The sequence below is a fragment of the Cyclopterus lumpus genome, chromosome 17, assembly GCF_009769545.1.
Source record: "Cyclopterus lumpus isolate fCycLum1 chromosome 17, fCycLum1.pri, whole genome shotgun sequence".
Lineage (NCBI taxonomy): Eukaryota > Metazoa > Chordata > Actinopteri > Perciformes > Cyclopteridae > Cyclopterus > Cyclopterus lumpus.
The window spans coordinates 6956744-6981367 of NC_046982.1; positions in this window are offsets into that span (position 1 = coordinate 6956744).

Sequence of the window (24624 nt, forward strand, 5' to 3'; positions counted from 1 at the left end):
AAAGGCCTGACCTTTTATTTTGAAGATGTCAGCACCCATTTGAGATCGATAGCTCCCCCTGGCTCCTGGGCTGGAACTGCTGGCATGATCCACTAGTCTCGACCACGTGTTCTCCGGCCCTCGTCATTCATGGCCAGTGCTCTAGTCCGCTGCATGAGCTATATGTAGCTATACGTGTGCGTTGTGCTTTGGCAGGATGCTCCTGTCTCCATCCTGCAAACACCCCTCGCTCTATCACTGCTTCTGCGTGTCTGCCGGGCCAATGTTGTGTCAGCCTTGTGTCTCCCGCTTCACTGTGTCGAGGGCCAACCATGTCTGCGTGTGTGTGTGTGTCTTGCAACAGCTGCAGTGTTTCGTCTCTCCTTGTCTCCCCCTTGAGCTGTTCTTCGTGCCTCTGAACTCGAGACATCTGTTGGCTCCCGAGCACAGACCACTTTTTCGTCTGTGATGTCATCCACTGTTGGCGTGCGGCTCTTGTTGTAAGACAGCTCGTGAGAGTGCGCCCGCGATGAGCAGACCTCTACGCGGTGTGGAGGTGACATTAAAGCCATATCGCTGATGGAGTATATTCTCTGCAGTCTGGAAGGAGCTGTTCCATTTGTGTTTGTCAAGATGTTTTCCAACGGTCTAACTGAACATATATTTCACCCCATATACATACTGATTGAACTATTTGCACATATAGAGAATGAGCTCCCAGCGATATTCTTGTCTATTATAGTTATTTTCGGTGTCCGTCAGTGCCCTTGATGCATTGGCTACTGGGTGGTCCGAGGCCATCTTTAGATGAGTCAGCATTCGTGATAAGCATTTTTTTTGGGGGGGGGATATAGAAGAATCTGAGCACAGGAGCAGTCGTTTCTGTTGCCACACGTTGTCCTTCAGTAGCTGTCTCAGTTAGGGGGGGGGCTTGCCAGGGATATGCAATTCAAAATCACAAATTTGCCTCAGAGGGCTTTACAATCTGTACACTTACGACATCTCAGTCCCAGGACCTCACATCGGATCAGGAAAATATACATAGGGTATACTGCGCTTGCTAGTTTATCATGCCAAGCATTCGCTGCGGCACGTCACCCTCTTGGAGTGACGATGTGGCCCATTTATTTTACGCTGCTCACCTGCGTTTTCTTTTTCCGTTGAAGTTCACGTCCTCGTGTTCTTTCCCTGAAGATGGCGGCGATGATCACGCCGTGTGCTTTGATGCGGACGCCTTGGATGTCTCTGAACTTTTCACAATTCAATATTTCCCCCACGGCGTGTGAAATGTGCTTAGTAGCAATGACTCCCCGATGAGCTTTACTCGCCAATCCTTTTCATCTAGCACTGTGAATATCTTCTTACCAGCAAGTTTGCGAGAGACACTTGATCTGTTGTTGGAACGGAGTGATGCCGTCTCAGTATTACTTTTTCCAAATTACTGGAGTCCTAGCCAACCCTTAGTTTCTTCTTGTCCTTTTGTCCCTGCGGCTGTTTACCCACGGTGTTGGTTTAGTGGCCTGTACAATCACATCAGTTTGTAACAAGTCATCAAGTGTGGCTTTGAGTCGGTCCATTATTGCCAGTGCTATTTTTCCGCAGCCATGTATGACTGCTATTGCCTATGGGTCTGTGTGGATGTGATGCTCTCCAGAAAACGCTCCTAAACCATCAAAAACAATTGAGTGCTGAGCTATAATCTCCTCCTCTTTGGTTGTTGGATGTTTTACAGTGTGTCAATATCCGTCCTGTTTGCTAGATGGAAGTCTTCACACGCCTGCCTCCTTGGATAGGTATGGATGAGTTCCCTGAGTTGCCTGTGGAGCCCTTGAGTGTGAGGATCCTTTCTGGCTTCAGTCTCAGTCTCGTGTCCAATTTTGACACGACAGACAAAGAGGGGATGCTTATTTAAAAGCACCTGGATCTGTCAACATTAAGGCCTAGCTGATCGATATTCACTGTTCCAATAAACGGGGCAACTATATCTGTACTTACATCATGCACTGTCTTTCCATGCGGTGCTTTGCCAGGCCCACACAGCTTTGCATTATGGTTTTGTTTTCCACTATTGTGGAAGGATACCCAGGACATTTCCTTGGCAGGTGAAATCTCCCACATTGCATGTGTTACCTTCTCCACTGATCTCTATGTGTGTTGAACTGGCTATTCTCGTCTTTAATGTGAGTGTGGTTGACTATCCTTGTTTTTTTTCTTTCTTATGCAGCCTCTTCTGGGTAGCTGCACTCATTGCTAGTTCTTGTGCTCTGCAGCCTGACTACAGGCTTCTCTAATGTAACATTCGGTTCTCTTAAAAGTCTCTCTTTCCGCCGCTTTTCATTCATACTAAATTTAATCCTGTCTCTGATCAGGTCTTTGTCCAAGGTACGGAATTTACAATCTTCTTTTTTCTGAGTTCAGTCACATATTTCTCAATTGTCACAGATTCTTCCATAGAAATGTGTCCTTCAAACACTGTATTTTTCTTGGGCTGACAATAGGTTCTAAAAGCTGCCAGAATGTATTCCCTAAGTCTGCTTTTTCATCTTCATCATCATTCTCATCATATTCAATGTCAAGTGTGATCCACTCTGCGAAACCTCCGTCTCCCAGTGAGGAGGCTTCTTTGGCTTTCTTTTCCTACTTTCCTCCTGCACAACACGCGGTAATTAAGTTTTCAAGCACTGTTCCCATCGTCTTCAGTTTTCTCCCAAATTGTCTGTCAGCACCAGCAGTGATGGCAATCTAAATTGTTCCATCTTCTTTGTGCGCCTCCCACTCGTTAATGAACGCAACAGGTAGCTTATTCTTCAGCTAGCAGGTGTCCGTCAGTTGTAGCTGTACTCACTTCTTAAACCATGTCACCATATGACCGGTGAATCTTGGTATGTGTGATGAGCATCCGGAGACTAGACTTTAAACGCACGTTCTCAACTCTTTATTGGAGTTACACATATCCCACATTAGTGCACGTACATGCACATTGAGTTAACCGAACGTAGCACACTGTTACTCCGCCTCCCAGTCATTTCATCAAATCGGCATCTGTGCAACACAAGATCGACTCATTTCTGTCTTCTGTTTTGAAAGTAGACCTATTGCCGATCCTCAATCTTGTAGATCTCATAATATAACTTCTGGAAATGGCTGATGTCAGCTGATCGGCCATGATGGGTGATGTAGAGTTGTAATAGGTTATTTTGATTTGCACATGCACATAAAGATAGTCTTATGTTTTATATTAATACATAATGGAAGTATGATAATTAATAGTGAAATATTGGTTAAAATAGTCTGCAGAAATATGTTGTAAAGCATGAGATTATCATAATCTATTATTGTGACTGTTGATAAATGTATGCATTATAATTGTATGATGCATGAGAATGAATGATAGTCTATTAGTTAGAGATGTTGTTAAAATTGACAGCGGAGTGGGAACCCGTGACGTTTAATGCTGAAGGCAAGATGAGAGGTTTTATTCTGAAAAGAAACTCTTTGTCTTGACCGGAAGTGTGACGTTTGACCCCGTGATCTTTGAAGTGGCCTTAAGCCAACCAAAGGTGATGTGTATTTAACCCGACGAATTACTAACATTTAAAGGTGTTAAAGGCGTGACTGGATACTTATAAAAGGGATTTGTACTGAGGGAAACGTTCTCTTTTTACTTTTCTTTCGGCTTGAATTGACCAGACAGCTCCCTACTTCACGAGAGAAAGTGATTTAGTCTGTGGAAGTCTGTTCAACCGGCCCTCACGATCGTGAACGTATTCTTTTGTCTGGTACTTTTTGCCATTAAATCTTGTTAATTTTAAACCTATCGAATCCTGACTTTTCCTTAAAGCCCGAGGCGTCCAGTATACACAGCTCACCTTCTCCCTTACAGTGACCAGCCATTCAAGCTCATATATTTTGCCAGTAAAATTGACTCAGACATGAAGTTTGCAAAACATCAGATAAACAGCAATTATTTTTCTATTTGTATATTATTTGTCCTGTAACTTGGTGCAGTTTTGGAGTACATGTAAGTTCAACTGAATTAAAATGTTACACGAAAAAAAAAGTTACACATTTTACTTAAAAAATGTGCCAATAAAATTGAAATACGTGCATCTACTAGTAATCTTGCAAATGAGAAGTTAAATGTATGAGCAGTAAAACGTACCCTTGCTTTGCTGCTGCAGCCTTACCTGGTCTGGTATACGCAGCTTACAGTGACTAATGTTTGAAAACTTGAATATATATTGCTGTTTAAACGGCATTGCTAACTTAGTTCAACACACTGTACCGTACCAGGAGACAAGTTGGATTTTAAATGGCTTGCGGTCTTATTTTACTCATTCTCAGTCTTGGGTAAAGTGGTTCTTGAAGCATTTATTGTAAGACAGAACTCGTCCAACTTTCTGCACAGAAATGAAGGTAATAACAAACATACACCACACCTTAAAACAAATAAAACTAACATTCAGAAACCACAACTAAAGTGCCACAACTCACTATGTAATTGTTAGCTATCCAGATGAAAACCCATGGCGGTTATACTGTGAGGCATATAGATCAAACTGAATATCTATGTAACCTATATGTTGAACTCCTATGCAAATCAACTCGATGTCTAGTCATCTTCGTCTTCATTTTCATCTTCACTATCATCCAACTCAATCACATTACTGCAATAAATTACATTACGGCATATCTTAAACAAATCAAAACATGATTTGGGCCATCACGCATTAGTTTGCATAATCGTTCAATGGCAAAATGTACAAAAGCATTCAAGGGCAATTTAAACTGTAGAATTACAGTGTGAGGCGGAGGCAGACATGTTCCTCATATGACATATTGTTACATTGACAAGATTGCCTTTTTGATTGTGTGTCTGGAATGTGTCTTAGAGATGGCTGCACAATGTAAACAAGGATCATTCATTCATTATTTTTCCATTAAGCCTATAAATGCCTGTGTGACATACGTGGGAAGTGCAGCGACTTTTAGATCCTCTCTGCGCAAACGTTGCTGCCGCCGTCTAATGAGCAAAAAATGCAATTCTTAATATGGTTTATCATGAATTATATTGCCCTTGAAGACGACTCTCCGCTCTCTTCTCGCCAGGACACGACCTCTCAGCTGATGCAGACAGATGAAAGCCAGCGGGACGGATGTTACGGTGGACAAGCACGTCCCACACAAAAGGAGACGGTCTGTCTTCTGTCCTCACCACACGTTCTTCAGCTAAAGTGACATCGTGTACACAAACACAGCACGAACATAACCGAGCAAAGCTGGCCCCTCAAAAAGATCTACACTAAACAAAATAACATATAATATTCACCTGTGGCTACCTTTTGCAAATGATATATTGACGGTGTTTATATGGAAGGAACACATTTAAAAATAGAATGCGAATAAAGCCTGAGGTTATTGGAACTTAAACTTCCTTCTAATAGCTTTAATTTCATGGAAGTATAAAGGAGGACTCCTTTTGCATTTTGCAAGGTATTGCTCTGCAGACTGTCTGCCATCTCTCCTCCTCACAGGCATACTAATTGGTGACATGCCATATCTGTATTTGTATTCATTGCATATGTCATGTAATTATGCCTGTTAACCCACATGTGGGTCCTGTCAATAATTAGTGTCGAGGCTTATGTGCTGTCTTTCTTATGTCCGTGTTCTGCTGCATCTCTATTTGAGTCTGCATATAAAGCATATAAACTGTACTCCTCAGGGTAATTTAAATAACCTTTTCTGCTTCACTACAGTTACAAAGTCAAAAATGACTATGCTGTTTAAAAGTGAAAATTATAAATGCGATTTGGACTTGCGTGATGTCCTAATGTCATTTATCATTTGAGAAGTATGTATTCCTATGATGCATCTCTGCAATGTTAATGTTGGTGTCTTGTGACAATGTGGTGGCTATGGTTGCGCTTGTGTGATGTCTGAAAACTAGAGATTAGTCGACTACTCAACGTTGATAACCTTGCTAGTCGGCACCAGAAATACTAGTTATTACCCACCCAGGGATTATCAGATAGTATTTTTACTTGAAATGTCCATCACTCATACTAACGGCATTAACGATTCCAAACGCTTCTTAGACCACAGTCCCCACTGGCCTTTCATCGGAGGCACAATCCTAACCAGGCGACTGGAGCTGGGGATATATTGAATTCAGCTGCATTTAAATACAATGTTGTGATTGGAAAACGTGATTAACAAATAGCTCTTATAATATACGCAATATTACGGACCATCCATCCATCCATCCATTTTCATCCGCTTAATCCGGGGTCGGGTCGCGGTGGTAGCAGACCCAGCAGGCTGACCCAGACTTCCCTCTTACCCGCAACACTTTCCAGCTCACTCTGGGCGATCTCAAGGCTAGCTGGGAGATATAATCCCTCCAGCGTGTCCTGGGTCTTCCCCGGGGCCTCCTCCCAGTTGGACGTGCCTGGAAAAACCTCTAATGGGAGGCATCCAGGAGGCATCCGAATTAGATGCCCGAACCACCTCAGCTGACTCCTTTCGAAGCGAAGGAGTAGCGGCTCAACTCCAAGTTCCCTCCGAGCTCCTTACCCTATCTCTAAGGCTGAGCCCAGCCACCCTACGGAGGAAACACATTTTGTCCGTTTGTATCCGCAACCTTGTTCTTTCGGTCACGACGCAGAGTTTGTGACCGGGGGCTCGTGAGTATCCCCACTTCCGCCCGGCGCCTCTCACCCTGGGCAACTCCAGAAAAGGACAAAGTCCAACCTTTCTCCAGGAGCTTGGTTCCAGAGCCAGTGCTGTGTGTGGAGGTGAGCCCAACTATATCTAGCTGGTACCGCTCCACCTCCCGCACCAGCTCCGGCTCTTACATTGACATTCCACGTCCCTAGAGCTAGTCTATGCTGCCTGCGATCGACTCACCCAGGCCTCTTGCCATGCCCCCCGCTGGTCTACATAGCACCCGACCCAATGCTTGTTCCTGCGGGTGATGAGTCCACGGACAATGTTTTACCTTATAACTTAAATTGTGCTCATTTTCGAGTTTTTTCTTACTTTTAGATAAGTTGACAAGTCTAAGTTTAGACTAAATGTCAGGGAAACACAACATTTTCTGCACTTTAAAAACCAAGAACTGAACAGTGTGTTTGACAGGACCCGAGTGCTCAGAAAAGAGGAATATGATTTTCCCTTGTCTAAATCCAACATATATCTTCTACAAAAGAAAGACAGCATGTCATCTTCATCTGGTTACAACCTTGATGATTTATGCAGCAAATAAGGAGGAGATGCTGCAGACTCTGTCATTAAAGAGACATTGTGGGCGGCTGTATCGAATATCTTTTTCATATTTGCTCGGACAAGATGCTATATTAAGCGTTAAAGTTGTGTTTAAGTATATATATATATATAATATATAGACATTCTAATCACCTCCCCAACATTTAAACCACGACACACACATTTAGTTTAGATCTTAAATATTCATGTTCTCATTTCAAAAATGTCTTGGAAGCAGCTCTGTGTGGATACAGAATACAGCAAAAGTGCAAAATAGCATTTCATCTTTTTAACTGCTAGTGAAAAGCAAGGTGTTATCTAATGAAATACTATTCCCCCTGCAGAATCTCTGCCAGAAGAATGTCAGAACTACTGAGCTCTTGCCCCCATTGTCGCTCCTGCTTCCTTCTTTCATAATGAATTTAACAGGCCTCCATAACGAGGCTATTATAGACTCCAGCCTCCCAGCCGAACAGAGAATTAGATAAGAGGGCACCTGGACACTTCAACAGCCAACAAAATAGATGCCAATCAAATCAGCCAAGGTCTGTGTGTCTCCCTTGTTTTTCTCCCAAAAGACAAGACTCCACAATCATCCCCACAAGGTTTCTCCACCCTGTGATTTACAGTTCTCATTTACTTCAGACAATATGCCGTCATCAAAACGGAGCCTATAATATTTTCAAATATAGATCAACTGTTTAAAAAACTATTTTTTTTCAAATAGATATAATACAGAATGACGAGGCATTTCTAGGAGAGCACAAGCTCAACAGCAACGTCTGGCAGCCTCTGAGAAATGTAATGAAGGAAATACCCCCGGGATTTGTATCAGCAGTTAGCCTTTTCCATGAACCTTAAAAACAAATGAAAACATAATAGAACAATACGAAGAGTCCACACATACATGCTGGTGGTTCTGTTTGAAAAAGAAGGCTTTGAGCTAAACATACGATGATTTGTTGTAGGTACAATGTTTTCCATGTTCATACAGAAAAGGTTGATGTGAATGAATATGTTTTACATGTATTGGACAAATTGTAATCTTGACCCAATTATGGCTCCAAATAGAAAGTCAGAAACCACCAAAGGTATTGGACAGACACGAATGCTCAATTTCATGGCAATCCTCTTATATATTGTGGTCCAGGGGTATTCAATTAAAATTGAAATTCAAAGAGGTCCAATAAGAGAAATGCTCCTCAGGAAAAGGACCAGAACATCATAATGCCTTACTCGCGTTGTAATTCAGTGCCATTTATATGCTAAAGTAGCAGCTTCAAAGCTAGTACTGATTCAGTGTTTCCCATTAATTACTCAGAGTGTGGTGGACCGCCATACTCTAATTTGTCCCGCCACAGTTTCATAATGAACCAAAATATTTCTACACCTCTCAATGGGCTGGTTGGCTGGCTGGCCAATGCCGGCCCAATTCCTCCACTGCAGTGCGCTCCAACCGCCTCTAGCTTGGCTCAGAAAGGCTCTAGTACAAGTGGGTCGTGGCTCCCACCTTGAGCTTTACACCAACCCCTCGCATGGACATCGCTATCTTCCTACGGGGATGGTTTGTTTTGTTTGCTCCTTTCTTTTTAGTTTTGTTCTGTTTGTCTATGCCTTTTTCTAAGTATTATTATTATTATTATTATTAACTAAGTGAAGTAAAAAAAATACAATATTTCACCCTGAAATGTAAGTGGAGTATACACCAGTGTATCTCCAAACCTAAGTACAGTACTTGAGTAATTCATGAATCAAGCCATGGATCTAGCCACTTCATCTGGCCCTCAAAGTGCACCAGATAGATGCATTTCACATTAAAATGTACAACATTTTAATGTGACACAAAGGATTATGTGTCTCACATAATCCTTTGGGAAACATTGAGATTTGTGCTTTGTCTCATAGTGGCGAGACACTGTAATAAATAACCACGGTCTTGGCCATATAAGACATGCTGCTTTAAGCTGCCCCTGGGAAGAATGAACATGTAAACGTCTGTCCATTCCTGATTAGGAGCTTTGTTTTCGCTTTGTACTTTTTCTCTTTACAGAGCACGCCATCTGAAATGACTTTTTCTCTGACTCACTTGTTTCTCAGACTATCGTCTCTCCGCTGTGTGTATCCCACGCACAGACTCGAGTCACAATGCTTATTGGAGTGCACAGCTTTGATTGGCAATGTATGCTAAAAAAATGCCCGTAAAGACTAGAAAAGCTGTGAAAGGTTAAAATATAAATACTCCATTAAAATGGATACTTCCATACTAAAGTAATTTATCTGCCCAAGTCCGGAGAGGGCGGCATCTGGGTCGCCCATTTGTGCCCTCTGCTTTTGCTGACCCTATTGGTGACCTCTGCAAATGTCAAACTTATGGCGGCACTCTGGGAAAAGTCAGGGGATCATCAAAATGGATTTGATTCCTCTTACACCTCTGAGGGTCAGGACTGTGTCCAACATTTCATGGCAATGCATGACATAGTTTGACCAAAAGGTAGTGGACCAACATACGGACATTGCCATCCCTGCAGCAAGAGATAGAGATAATTTTGCTGCATTGAAAATGATTGAAGTGAGCTAAACCAAGTGAAAACTGTGTCTTATCAGATAAAACAGCCTTTGACAAACTGCATACATTTGCAGTGGAAAACAAGGTAATAAATTGCAACATGTCGCAAAATATTTGATCGCAGTAGTAGAAAATTGCAATGAGATCATATCGTGACATAAGTATCGTGATAAAACAAGTCGAGAAAATTAGGAGGAGGAGAGAGGAGGAGGATTTTTCAACCAAAGGCTGTCAGGTTATCATAAGAGAGAGAGAGAGAAAGACAGATGGGTGCCAAACTACCGAAGCGTTTGCCTGTAGGGCAGTACAGAATCCTACCGTCCCATGAATACAACTGTCACAATGTGGAGTTTTTGATAAGCGTAGGAAAAGGTGGAAGACAGAAAGAAGCAGAAAAAAGGGAGAAGAGATTAGTAATTGAAATATACCTCTTGACAGTGCTTGACACCGTATATTATTAAACACTGCTGTGACTCACTCTATAATTAACAAAAGGAAATGGTCCGCATACTACCGGCGCACTTTGAAATGTCATTTCTAAGCCTCCAACTCACTGAACAGTACTATCTTATAGGGAATTGTTTCCTAAAGATTTAGCTCTGGAAATTGCATTAAATGGGCTTTATCTAAATGTCACTGTCGTATTGATTGTCGATTAAGTTGCCTGTATTGATCCTGAATCTCACCTCTTCTTCAGGGTCCTTCATCGTCCTCAGCAGCCTCGTAGTCTCTGCAGTCATGGCCCACAGCTTAGTTGGAGTCTCGGCAGCTTCATTCTTTTTTTTCTTTTTATTTTGTGTTCAGGGGGACATGATTTCCTTCCTTAATGCTTTATAACCTCGCCACTGTCTCCAGGCAACTCAAAGGCTGTTGAGCTCGTTAAGTCTCTATCCCCTGAAGAGGCTGAGTTCCTTTAACATTTGATGCACTTCCAGAACCTCTGCGTGTTTCCGTAGAAGATCAGATCATATTCTCACACCGAGCACTTTGAGAATAATTAGAGCAGTAATAGTGTTAGGCAGTCCGACGCGAGCCCTCATTAAACTGCTGTTAATGTGGCTATTTGAAGCAGTTGGTTTTGACACGGCTGCGCTGTCACAGAGACTGAGACTGTGAATGGAAGCGAATGACTGTTTGAAAATACCAACCGTGTCTCCCATTTTTTTAATGTTTATATATTTATATTCTAGCGGAATACATTGAGGAGTCACGTGAAGCTGGAATGCATTCAACTCTCCTCCGTACAGCATCGTGTCGAACGTTCATATGGAACATATCGGCAGAACCTTCAACGCGGGGGGGATTTTCTATATTAATGTATCCACTCGTGGCAACTGAAGTCTGGTTATGGTACGGCTGGAAGATTAGGCATATAACTCCGTTAAAGCAAAGCGAAGATTGACGTACAGAAGGGTGGTTTAGATTAGGAATCCTTTGAGGTTACAGAAGGTCACGATAGATAGTTCACATGTCGATGGTGTGTCCACATTCTATAGTTGCGCTGAAGGTAAATCAATACTCTGGAATAGTTGCGTATGCATACTTGAACGAGGCAAAAATGAATCTGAAATGAATGGAAGGCGCCATCAAAAAATGCAATCATTGCACTCAGAGCATAGACACACACGCACACATATTTGTATCGGGGCTTGAGTGATTCGTTGACGTCGTCGATGGCATAAAATATGCTGACTCGCATATTGTGCGTCGCCGCGTCACAAGAATGCCTCATGCGCGGTCAAAGCAGGCGTTCCCCCGGAGAGCAAGCTGCAGCTACAACAACTCGTTGCCCACCATCCTCCAACGTGTTTGAAGTTTGTTTTTTAGACGGAGGCCCAACAACGTAATGCTCTGTGAACTCTGCAAATTGGAAATGGTTTCATCGCAGCAGTACAACTGCTCAGCACAACTGCTCAGCACAAACACAGCGAAAGCATCCCGGATCATTTTATCAAGACGGCAGCACAGCGTCCTGTTTACTTTTTGATGTGTTATGCTTACGGTCTATAAATGGTTTCAGTTATTGCCCCTCACACACTGATGAAAAAAATTGCTGATTTTCTAAACAATTTATTACTCCAGTGACGAAAGGGAAATGAAATGAGAATGTGTCACCGCAATCCGTTTGCCTAATCTGACAATTACGGTCTATTAAATTGTGACATTTGTTTGGTTTTAAAACAAGATGGTTGAATAACATATTGAAATATCAATAATACACATACTATTTTGGGTAAATTAATTGTTATATTACCCGTTACTTTAAAATTAATCTTTAGCCTAATTCATTTACAGTATACTGTGGCGACGACCAGTTGGAAATATCTAGTTTCGAGGTAAGACATACGTTTATGGTTTGATTGTTTTGTGATGTAGTCATATTTACAGATTTTATTGAAATGTACCTCGTCAACAATAGCTTTCGTCCATCAGGACTGGGAATCAGGGTGCCTATGAGAACCGTTACACCATCCTTCATGATTCAATCTCCACTGACAGAAAACATCCTCCAGTGAACGTGACCTTGAGCAGGACCCCGACTCTCGAGCCGAGGCAAACAGCTGTTGACACTGCTTTCTCACCTCCCACTGGATAGGGCACAAGCCGTAATTGAATTCTTACGGGATCAATGCAATAGAAAGAAGAAAAAAGTCAAGCATCATGAATGCACGACTGTGGGAAATTGATAACAGAAGCGTGTGAAGTAGCGGTGGAGAGGGGCTCTCATAGATACTGACACATCTTCAGACTAAACAGTGAATATTGTGTTACTCAATAAACCAAAATAGGCTCTGTTAAGCATTTCATGAGAGACCAAAAGGAGAGAGAAGCCTGATCACACACATTCATACATGCACTCACAAATACAAGACATGGGGCAGATACTGTGTTGTTAATTGTAAATGTTTATATTTACAAAGTATCCAGAGTAAAGTCCTGAAAAATTCAGGTGGAAGAAATTCCTCCAGATGAGTCAGAATAGACCCAAGTCAGATAATCTCGTGAACACTATGAACATGACAAAGCTCATGCCACAATAATCTAAGGGCAAATCCTCCCATGGTTTCACTTTAGATGGAACTAGATACCATCCATCCATCCATCCATTTTCAATACCGCTTATCCTCATTAGGGTCGCGGGGGCGCTGGAGCCTATCCCAGCTGACATAGGGCGAAGGCAGGGGACACCCTGGACAGGCCGCCAGTCCATCGAGGGCACATGTAGGGACATACAACCATTCACTCTCACACCTATGGGCAATTTAGAGATCAATTAACCTGCAGCATGTCTTTGGACTGTGGGAGGAAGCCGGAGAGCCCGGAGAGAACCCACTCTGCCACGGAGAGAACATGCAAACTCCACACAGAAGGACCGCTCTGACTGGGAATTGAACCCGCGGCCCTCTTGCTGTGAGGCGACAGTGCTAGCCACTACACCACCGTGCAGCCCTGGAACTAGATACCCTGAAAACCAAAATACAGACCAGTATTGCACGGGCTACCAATACTAGAAAGGTACCCAGCCGTTAACAACGGAACAATACCTGTTTCATGAGTACTGGTACTTTCAGAATGACTGTGTGTTAATGAGATCCAAAGCCTATTTCCTGTGAGCGCCGTCAATATGGACATTGGGGCAGTGCAGCACTTTGCTGCGATACGAGGTGTGGAAAGTAACAGCGTGGCTCTAATTATACCGATCAAATGTACCAAAAACATTTATTTATTTTTGATTTATTTGTCCAAGCATTTCCTGCAATGCCGCAATCCCATAAGCCACCAAACGCTGTTTAATAAGTGATATCAGGTTACGAAATATAAACTGTCAAAGAAATCCCATACACTCAAGGTGAGCGGACACTCGATTACTGCATACCATGTGATCTGTTTAAAAATGACATCTTTATATTTTGACTAATTAAAGATATTTAAGCAGGATATCGTCTCAAAGTTATACTGTTGGTATTGTGACAACACTCGTACAGACAAAGGAAACCGGAAAGTGTGGTTATGGTTTTAAAAATGGTTTACTCATCCCTCGCTCATTATTTCTCATCTTTATTCAGGGGTCAAGGACAGTGTGACAGGTCTTGTGGCCATCAGGACGTACCAAAATAATGGTTTTCGGAGCCATGCGGATATTTGGAAATACGTCACAAAGCACAAAAAGGATGTTTCAACAAAAGATATTCATACAGATGCTTTGATTAAACAAATCACACATTTTAATAAGTGAGGAACCAGGTTTCCGTAAATATGTTCTGTGCATGGCAGCTTCTATAAATGATGAAACAGACTGCTGTTATTATTATTATTACGGAGTGAATAATGCTCGCTATTCAAAACCATCGACTGAGTCCGCCAGTGTTCGATGTAGGTGAAGCAAACGTTTCACTTGTGTGCTCACTGACAAGTCAAATGCAGCGCCGTAAGCGGGATTAGGTCAACACTGGAGCTGCCAGGAGAGTGGCACATTAATTAGTGCCGTTGAGCATCACGGAATGAAATCTGTTTTCTGAAAAGCAGCCATTGATCATAATCTATCTCGAGTCACATTGAGTCCCAACGCTTGACTCCTTCTACAGTCACAGTGCTCTGCATCCGACACAAAAAACAATGCATCTGATATTCAAATGTGCAGACATTTCAGGGAGAGAGAACACAACTTGACTCCAGAAACACGTTTTTATCGAATCTATGTAGCCATATCCAATCTCCAGATTATAAAGAACATTTGTTTTCAAGGGTTAAATGTGTGTATGCTTCCAGAATAAAACCAGAATGTCTTGTGTAAAAAGAACTATGTCAGACACATCCGAAAGAAACACGTTTACTCATCCGGGACACATTATAGAGTGATTCAACAATGTGTTTATGCATATTTGACATATCCATTTTCATACGCAATATCAGTCTCGCCTGAACACCTGTGTGATCTTGGCTGTTTCTTCCTTTGTACTCACCGACAATGGATTTAAACATCCGCCATAACCCATGCCTTTAATCTCACATAACTGTATTTTTTTTGGTTTTCTCTTGGTAGTATCTTTGTAGTTTTTCCTGATGTATTTCCGGTTCGGTTTGTGTATTACTCCTAGAACATTACACGGAGCATGAAATACTACTTTGTGAATATGTGGAACCACATTTGTTTACAAAACTCGACGGCAAGGCAAAGGTCTCTGGCGGCTCCTGACAGCTCCGGAATCAAAGTTCATCCAGGATCACTCATATCGGAGATATGTGAGTGGAATTGCTATTAGGGAAAATATAAAAAATGTCAAATAAAATTATTTCCCAGGCTTGAAAGTCTGCGTCTGTTTTCCCAGAACTGGTTGCATATTGTTCTGCATTTTGAAATGAGAATAAAAGCCATTAGATGAGGGCAATTGAGTGGCGTTGTCAAATTCAAGAAGATCGATGGTGCCGATGGAGACAGAGAATAATGCTGCTCCCAACAGACGAAGGGAGGAGGCAATCAGTGTCCTGCTTTGCCCATACACATCTTAATGCTTAATGTTGGCAAGATATCATTTTAACAGTCTTGGTGACAACACAACAGTAAACTTATTGCCCAATTTTTCAATATCTCCCCCTATAATCAATAACAAGAGATACCAGTGGGTTTTAAGGCAAGAACTTTTTGCGTTCAAATTGAAAACAAAAATATGACTCATATGAGTGACTGTATCTGCATTACCAGATATGTAAGTGAGTATACCCTGGGGGCGTACGCCTGGAGACTGCATGCGCACCGTTATCATTATGGAGATAACGGGCAATCATTGTGGCCGCATTATCAGGGGACTGCTGTCATGCATCTTTTTGTGACAGCCTCACCAGTGCAATTCCGTGTGATTACTTTCTATTCACGCGCCAATTTAGGCCCGTTCAAAACTCGTCGCGAAGCGCATCTATTACGATATATGATGAGTTTGAGCGGTTGATTGCGGCGCGCCCATTATTAAGATTATATTAGATCATCAGATTCCAGCGTCACCAAAAAAAAAAGATCACACGCAACGAGCCACAGACACTCTTCAGGCAACCTGGACGTGGGTTTTTTTCACAAACGAGCGTCAACCGCGTCAAAAACACATTTCTTCATTAAACGCTGTCTGTCCCGATGCCTTTCCCAGGGCTGTGCAGTCTGTCACCCGAACGCAGCGCGTCCATCTGTCCCTTCCCGTTTACGCTCTGTCGTCCTCTCGCCGCGTCGCGTAACTCCGGCGATGGCCGACAGCTGTTTGCTGATTCGATGCCACAGCTTATTTCCTCTGTCTGTTTGTTTTGATGTCAGGGCGCCTCTGTTTCAAGGCCCACTGCTGACATCGGGACACATTCTTTTCATACCGACAGGTCGGACCGATGTGAGTTCACCGTCGCGACAACTTACAAGACAAGTGTGAGCTTATTGTCTGACCCTTGAAACCTTTCAATATGTTAGCAGCTCTATTATACGGCGACATGCTAACATGCTGATGTTTAGCGGGTAAAATACCTCATTCAACGTTTTGAGGTAGCATTCACTCACACCAAAATACGGAATACAGCCGAGGGCTGACGGGAACGTCATGAGTGCTGGAGGTCGGCGGTTTACCAAAGTCGTTGCAATCCGTTCTGAGGGGGACTTCAGTGTCAGTCACACATTTCATGGCAATCCCTGGAATAGTTGTCCAGACATTTCACTCACATCCAAAAATGTCAACTCGCTGGTGGCTTTAAAAAGGAAAGGTCACGGGATCATTAATGTCCATAGGACTCATACTCTGGGAATCCATTTCTGTATTTTGTGCCAAATCCAATGTTGGAAATGTTGAGATATTCCACCCGGCTGAGTGAAAACTTTGACCTGCCGGTGGCGTTAAATGCAAAGTCAGGGGACCACTGTTATTATGATTCGTCCTCTGGGGACCACGACTGTCTGTTCCAAATGTCATGGAAATCCATCCAACAAATAGTTGAAGCATTTGAGTCTGGACCAAAAGCAACTTCCTTCATGTCAAAAGATATGTGAATAATATGAATCACGTCCCCCCCCCCTTTGTAGTGAAAGGGCTGCTTTCTCTGCTTACTTTGGACAAAAACATTATTTTCCCCACTCTCACTTTTTGCAATCTGTTATATTCAGTTTGTAATTGTATACGTCATCACCGACATCAAGGACTAACAGAGCTTCCAGATATTTAAAATATTTAAAAAGGCGGAGGCCCAAGGTAATATTTAAAACTGCATGTGACTGGATTTTTTATGACTGTTGTTTTCAGAAAAGGCTCGACAGTACACTGGCTGCCCACTTGATTAAGTTCACTTTCTCATTTACATAAACAGTTTGCTCCTCCAGACAGCCAATCGTACTGTATATGAATAATGCATGAGTGTAAATCATGCAAACAGGGTTGGGAGGTTCAGAAACTCTTGGTTACTAGCTAAATGGTAGAGTGGGCAGGATGTGATCCAAGCAACTTGAAATGCGGTGTCACGTTTGATCCCAGATGTGCTGATTCCAACATAAACACATTCACTATTCTGAGCAGTTCACTCACCACAGTGACTTCAGTTTAATCAGAAAGGTGCCGTGAGCAAAAAGAAATATGAACAAACAAAACAAACAAGGAGGCTTCCAGTCAGTGGCAGGCTCGTGGACAGAAAGGCCTTGTCGCCAGGAAAGGTCACAGTCCAACGACAAGATTTGTTCCAGCTGACAGATGGGCCCCCCCCCCCCACCCACCAACCCCCGAAATGCAAGTAACAGCTCAGTACCACAGCGATGTGCAGGAGGGCATCTGAAATCAGACAACGAGTCAAATCTCACAAATGGGTGGACCGCAGCGGCAAAACACCACGCCAGGTTCCACTCTGTCAGCTCCAAGCGAATGCCGAATGGCCGCCGCACAGCTCCAAGCGGTGCCCGGTCTGAAGGGATCAAGGTTTGTTTTTTTTAGCAATGCGGTCTTGGCAGAGTGCCGATTTGGCGTAAAGCCGCATGAATCCGTGGACAGGCTGCTCCTCGTGTTGCGTGATGCATATCGGTCCCTGTAACGCGGACCGAGCATCATTCTAATGACACGGCGTACCTAAACGCTTCTGACAAACTACGTCTTTTCATGTCTAGAGCCAAGCTTTTTCTTTTTCAGCGGTACAAAGCGTCATATCGTCTTAAGACCGTTACAGAAACATCACAGTGTTGCCAGCTCCGTCCCCGAAACCTCCACCCAATAAACAAACCTTTGGCTTGAGGTGAAACTGAATGTTTAAAGCGTTGAAATATTCCACAATTTTTTTTTTGTGTATTCAGACGGGAGCTAAATTAAAAACACTCCAGTTCTAAGACCATAAAAGACTGTCAAGCACAGATATATATATATATATATATATATATATATATATATATATATATATATATATATATATATATACAAACAAAATAATTATATATATATAATTATTTTTTTCGTGGTTGCTGGCCAGTTTGTTTCAGGTCTCATCAACACAGAGCGCTTCAATCAAAAGCGATGGTTTGTGTGGTGACCATTTGAAAATGATAGATATTGCTCCGTGAAAATTTTTTTTGTATTCGCTCACATTCCATTCGGACACTCTGCTGGTTACACTTGTGTGTCAAGCTGCAATTCACGGCTCACTGAAGGCTATTCTGTGAATGTGATGGCGACAAGGTGTGAAAGGTTGAGGCTTATTTTTACAGTAAATTCAGAATGCAGCATAACGGACGTTTCACTCTCCGGTATGAATACATCTTTTGTCGGCAAACAAATAAATGATTCTCTCTATTGCCGCGAGAAAAGAAAAGTAGAGGAGGTACAAAAAGAAAGAAACCAGATCTTTTGAACGCACCCTTGTGTCTTGACAAAGGCGTGAGATAATTAAAGTGAACTCAACTTGTCTTTCACAATCAGCACAGCTCGTCCATCTCGCACGTCGAGGCCCGTGTGCTTCATGCAAAAGGAAAAGCAGAGCCACTCCCTGACTGGCTGCACGTCGGATTCATTGGACTGACGTCCGCCGCATCTCGAAGGAGCGTCCGGTCATTATGCGGTTAAAATGTAGTGTTTTGCATTTCTTTAATGCCGGGTGGTTGATGCCAATAACGTCATTGTACCATGTGCAGGAAGAAGAAGTCACATGTAGTTATATTATAGCAGAACTACAAACCCACTGCTTCCTTTGATTTAAAGATGTACACTGGAGTGGGTGATCAGAGTGTGTTTGGGTTATTTCCTGCGTGGTGCTGTATAACGAGAAACAGTCAAAACGATACGATTACAACATGTTGACTTCATTATTCACCTTGTCAATAAGCACACCATTAAGATTAGTTTGTGGCTTTGTAAATGCCCATCTACTTAATGCTGGCCTCATTGCCACAGCACATCGTCATGCCAACAATGTACTTATATTATGCTGCAGCCTTTTAAAAGATGTGTCGCTTTGTCATTGTCATATTATTTTCATATTTTCATTTGACATGTTATTCACTGGAGTTCAACAGTTAGAGTGTTAGGGTTCAACATAGTGCCTCATATCCCCCCCCCCCCCCACACACACACTCACACACACACACACACACACCTCGCGCTCCAGCCTCGGACCATGCTGGCGGTGGAGTTTACATTTTGATAAGTCTGCATCCAGACTTCTCTCTTGTTATTTGCATTTTGGATATGCCTCGTAGAGACTCTTCTGCTTTACTTGTTTGCATTTATTTTTAGTTACTAAAACCTAGCTTGCTAGTTTGCTGATTACTATTCAGGAGGCACAGTAACATTAATGAGGGACGGGATGTGAATCCATTTTTAGTGACATTTTCTTTTTTTCTTTTTCTTTTTTACCACTCTCAGATGCTGCCTTTATTAAAGCTTGCATTGCAGAAGCACACCTTATATAACTGGTCGTGAAAAAGTTTCGGTTCTCCAACCAAGAGACAGGTCATTTACAGTGCTTTAGAGGACAGATGAAGTCCTCTAAAGCAATATTGTATATTACCATAACACATATTACACATTTCATCCCAAAGTGGTGCAGACTAGACTGTAATATGGTGTAACAAACAAAAGAAAAGAAAAATCTGATTCTAATATTTCCACTGTGCAACTTACTACAGGAAAATGTATTTTCCACAGAAAACCAATTGTTCTTCTTCATTATGAAGCTCGACATATATAGTGCTAAATACTGTCTTAATGAACTCATTACTTGTCCGTGTGCTTCAAAGCCATTTGATTTACTGCTGCTTTACATCTTTCCCCAGCGGGTTTGGTTTCTTGTAATATTAATATGGACTTTACTAATGTTCTTTCTATGTATCCTGGCTGGTATTGTATCCGTGCACAACATATCTCTAATGTACACAACTAGTTGCCACATGAGTGCTTTTGATCTGTGCTAGCAGCAAGACTGCCTCATTCAGAACGTGCACAGATCTCTTCATATTCGTTCATGTTGAAATGGTCCCACGATCCAAACGTCGGTGAAAATTCATGCCAATGATGTTCGAGTCATTGCAGTGCGGAAACAAAATTATGCACGTGAGACACGAGGCATGCACAGCCATGAGTGAAAAAAAGCACTTCTGATACAGGGGTATGTTAAACTTGAAAGAAAGATGTGAACGTAGCTGGATTTCTTGCGGCTGCACATGGGATAGAGTGCGGGGGAAGAATCTGTGAGTCGTGATCTGGGGAGGGCTGAGGCTGCAGGCTGGAACTCAGCCACGCTGTAGCCTTTTTTTTTTTTTTTTTTGCAGCTTCAAAACGTCCAGTGCACTGTGTGTGTGTGTGTGTGTGTGTGTGTGTGTGTGTGTGTGTGTCGGGGCCGAAGAGGGGAGGGGGTCTCAGGGGAGCAGCATGTTAAGGCCCCGGGATGGAGTGAGAAGGGGCCACCGCCGCTGACTGAGCTGCACTTGGTTTTGAAGGGCAATTGTAGCGCTGCACTTTTGGGCCAGTCAGCAAAATCCTCAACGCGCTGTAAAGCAGCGGTGGGATGCAGTGCCCCCATAGTTCGTCAATTAGTTCAGAGGTGCATTCCCAAGTTAATTCTTTACTCAACAGTTATGAATATGCTGAGGAATATGCAACACAAAATGAGAATGGGCGACTTGTTCCTACCTAAATAACCAGGTATGTAGTAACCCGTTGGGTTTGCCTTTTATTTACTGCAGATGGAGGCTACCGGCCGAGATTGAACTTTCAAAATTGGTTTTCAATTTTTGCGTAAAATAAGCCACGTTACACAACCACCAGGTCACAGGCAGCTCCAGGGTTCACGCTGTTCTGGTATTTGTTGCTGAACATTTCGGTTGAACTTCATTGATTCCCTTCTCAGCCTGGAGAAAAAGCCTCCGTTTTTATGTGATTTAAATACCTCACAATCTTTTGATTTCACCTGGTCGACTTAAACAATGTATTGAATATGCACAATTTGCAGCCAGTGGCCGTTGTTTTGCCAAAGAAGAGAGCAGCATGATGCAAATATTGATTTTGCTACAAAGTGCACACTCAGAGGGAGTATTCAAACAAAAGGTCAAGAAAAAGAAGATGGAACTTTGTTATTATAATTCTGACAATACTTATTTGGTTAATGAACTGAATTCTTAGCAACCATCACTCCCAAGTGAGTAATGCAACACTTTTCACTTCATAAGTGCTTCAAGGACACTCCCACTGACTTGTGAATCCAGGTAGTTATTATGTCTACAATTACGATATCATATCCGACAATGTGTTGGTGGAAAACTCAAACTGGATCAAATACATAGAATACAATACATCTTCGTTATGTGTTAAAGGCAGACGAAGACAGCGTAAAGGGAAAAGAAGGATTACTGCTTAGCGAGACTCGCTTTTTGGAATATAAATACAGAACGCGCTCTTCCCTTGATGAGGATAATTATACTGCTTTTTCTTCAATCAGCTTTCCAGCTCAGCATGGGACCCGGGAGTCTAACTCGGATACATTTTTCATAACCTTTCAACGGGATTCAGTTCCAGCTGGTAGGAAGCTGACATGGGAAGAACCGTATACTTATCGAACCCAAATAAACAGCGTTGGTGTGTACAGCCCAACAGGAGGACAAGGCTCTGCATGTGTTGCAGCTCTCTGATGTTGTTTTTCCTGAAGAGACAGGATCCTCTCCCCGAACCATTATGTGCCACGGCAATGCATATGTTTGTTTCATCCGTAATCCTTTTGCCTCTTCCTTGCTACTGCCGCTCTCTCTCTCTCTCTCTCTCTCTCGCTCTCTCACTTTACAAGTTGTCAAAGTATTGCGGGAAAGATGCTACTACAGCCGATCAGAAGAAGAAATCCACTCGAGAATACTTTGACTCTCTCCGGCACACTGTCATAACTGCATTTCCACAATTGCCAGGCGTGAACTAGATAACGCTGCAAGAAGATGTTTACAGGTGAACTACCGTGTCCTGCATTGTGAGGAGAAAAACAAACTGACAAAAGTCATGAATTGGAGTATAAACATAGTCACTTTATGCTTCAACATTTAACAACAATCCGTCATAATAGAGGCGGACATTATTATTATTGCACCTTATTAACTCTGCTTCCTCCCCGGAGTCGTTGTGACTTCACGTCTCATAGGGTCCATTGGACCTGGAGGTGTCTGATGCCTGGTGAGCCGGCCTCCCGCTTTGACCCTGCTGATGCGCCTCCTCTCTACCTCCTTCTGTTTCATGGATTGGAGGTCCATTCATACATTGTCATATTCATGTAATGTGTTTATGTAACTTTGTAAATGCTGTTCATTCTATACACATGACATCTATTGCTTCTGTCCATCCGGGGAGAGGGATCCTCCTCTGTTGCTCTCCTGAAGGTTTCTTCCCTTTTTTCCCTGTCAAAGGTTATTTTTGGGAAGTTTTTCCTGATTCGATGTGAGGTCCTGGGACAGGGATGTCGTATGTGTACAGATTGTAAAGCCCTCTGAGGCAAATTTGTAATTTGTGATATTGGGCTATATAAAATAAACTGAATTGAATTGAAACTGAATTGAAATTATGAACCACTGAAGCCCCGGACAGTGCACATAGGGGGACACCATCCACTGGGTTTCATTTAGCAGTCACTGGATAGAAAACAAAGCTGTTGTAAGGTCAGTCATACGAATACAAAGACTTGTCAATCAAATCATTGTCAATAAATCATCATCAATCATTTTATAATTTTCAAATTGGCCAAGCGTATTGCTCCCAATCTCATTTATAGCACATTTAATTGTCCTTGTACACTTTGTAGTGTACCTAATAGTCTTGATAACAAACATTTTCCGCTTTCATTTACTCATCTAAGCAGTTCACGTGTCTTTTAGAGGTCACATCTAATCATGCACTAAGATTACTTAAAATAACTTTTTTTTTTGTTATCGTGTGAAGCGTGGCTTTTATTTCCTTGTAAAAAAGGAGAAAACAGATCACCGTGCACAATTACTCTCATTTGTTTTGACATTATTCCTTGTGCTATGTATAGATTTGAGAGTGTTGCCATAATGTGTTGCCATGTGGGAAGAGTCCCAAAGCCAGGGGCTAACAGCCGAGCTAGTCAAAGCCAAAGTCAGAGCCATGTCCGCCCTTCACATGCACTCCACAGTACACACATCAACAAGGCCACAGTACATTTTCAGCCACTGACTTTCATTGCAAATGACTGCTGTCTGAATGTTTCCAGGCTAAGTACATTCCTCAATGAAAAAGGGGTTTTATATCATGCATCTTTAGAGATTTATTAAAGGTAATGAAATCTGTGATCTATATGCTTATCATTCCCTCCCTATTCTTGCTTGAGAAGCATAAATGTAAGTCTATATACAGTAGCCTGTGCCTGTGGAGCATGAAGAGAAGGGTTTGCTCCTGCAGGGATCGGCCTTTGGCAGGCTCACTAATGGGATATGGTCCACAGCTCCACCTGTTCCAATGAATTTCTCTCCGTGGATCAGTTAGACAGCGTCACGTTGCAATTGGGAGGTAATGGGGAGGTAGTGGTTTGAGAGACAGCAACGATCATCCCTGATTTCATGGATATTATTCCAGCAGCCATTTAAATATCAAACATCCCCACTATATTCTCTCCAAAGGGGGGAGGAGGCATGACGTTGAAAAATGACAAAAGGCTTCAAGGACAAGAGCCAAGCAAAAGAGCCCTGACAGCCCAACTTTTTCCAGAGGATGCATCGGTGTCAAATACGATTATTTTTTTTGGGCCCACAACCGAGTGACAGTGTGGCAAATTCCTCTGGCTTTTCTGTTCCAGAAGGGTATCTCTGCACATTAAGTAACCTATATTATGTACAAACAGTGTTTTGACAGGTAATTATTTGAGACAATAAAACGGAAAGGAAAAGTTGCATGCAATGCGAGCGCAAAAGGCCAAGTCAAGCCTGCAGTGTGCCTTTCACCGCCCTGCATTATGCTCATTTGAAATATAAATCATTTTTATTTCAACACGGAGCCTGACTTATCTTTTCAAATACACAAGTGCGTTCGTGGCAGTACACACGGTTTAGTGCAAATCCATCCTGATAATTGATGTGCAGAGTGTGGACAAAGTGAAACGTGATCGTGCACCACCTGACATGTCCTGAGAACATTGTGTTACATCGGCATCCACACCCTCCGTGTACATTAAATAATGTAAAGTGAAAAATATGCTCTTTTTGAGCAATGATATTGCAGCCCGTAGTGACGAGGAGGATTTATAATCTAGAGAATGGGATCGTTCAAATGAGCATTAATGTTGAATGGGACTATCAATCAAGTCTTGTCTCGTCTCATCCGTCACTATAT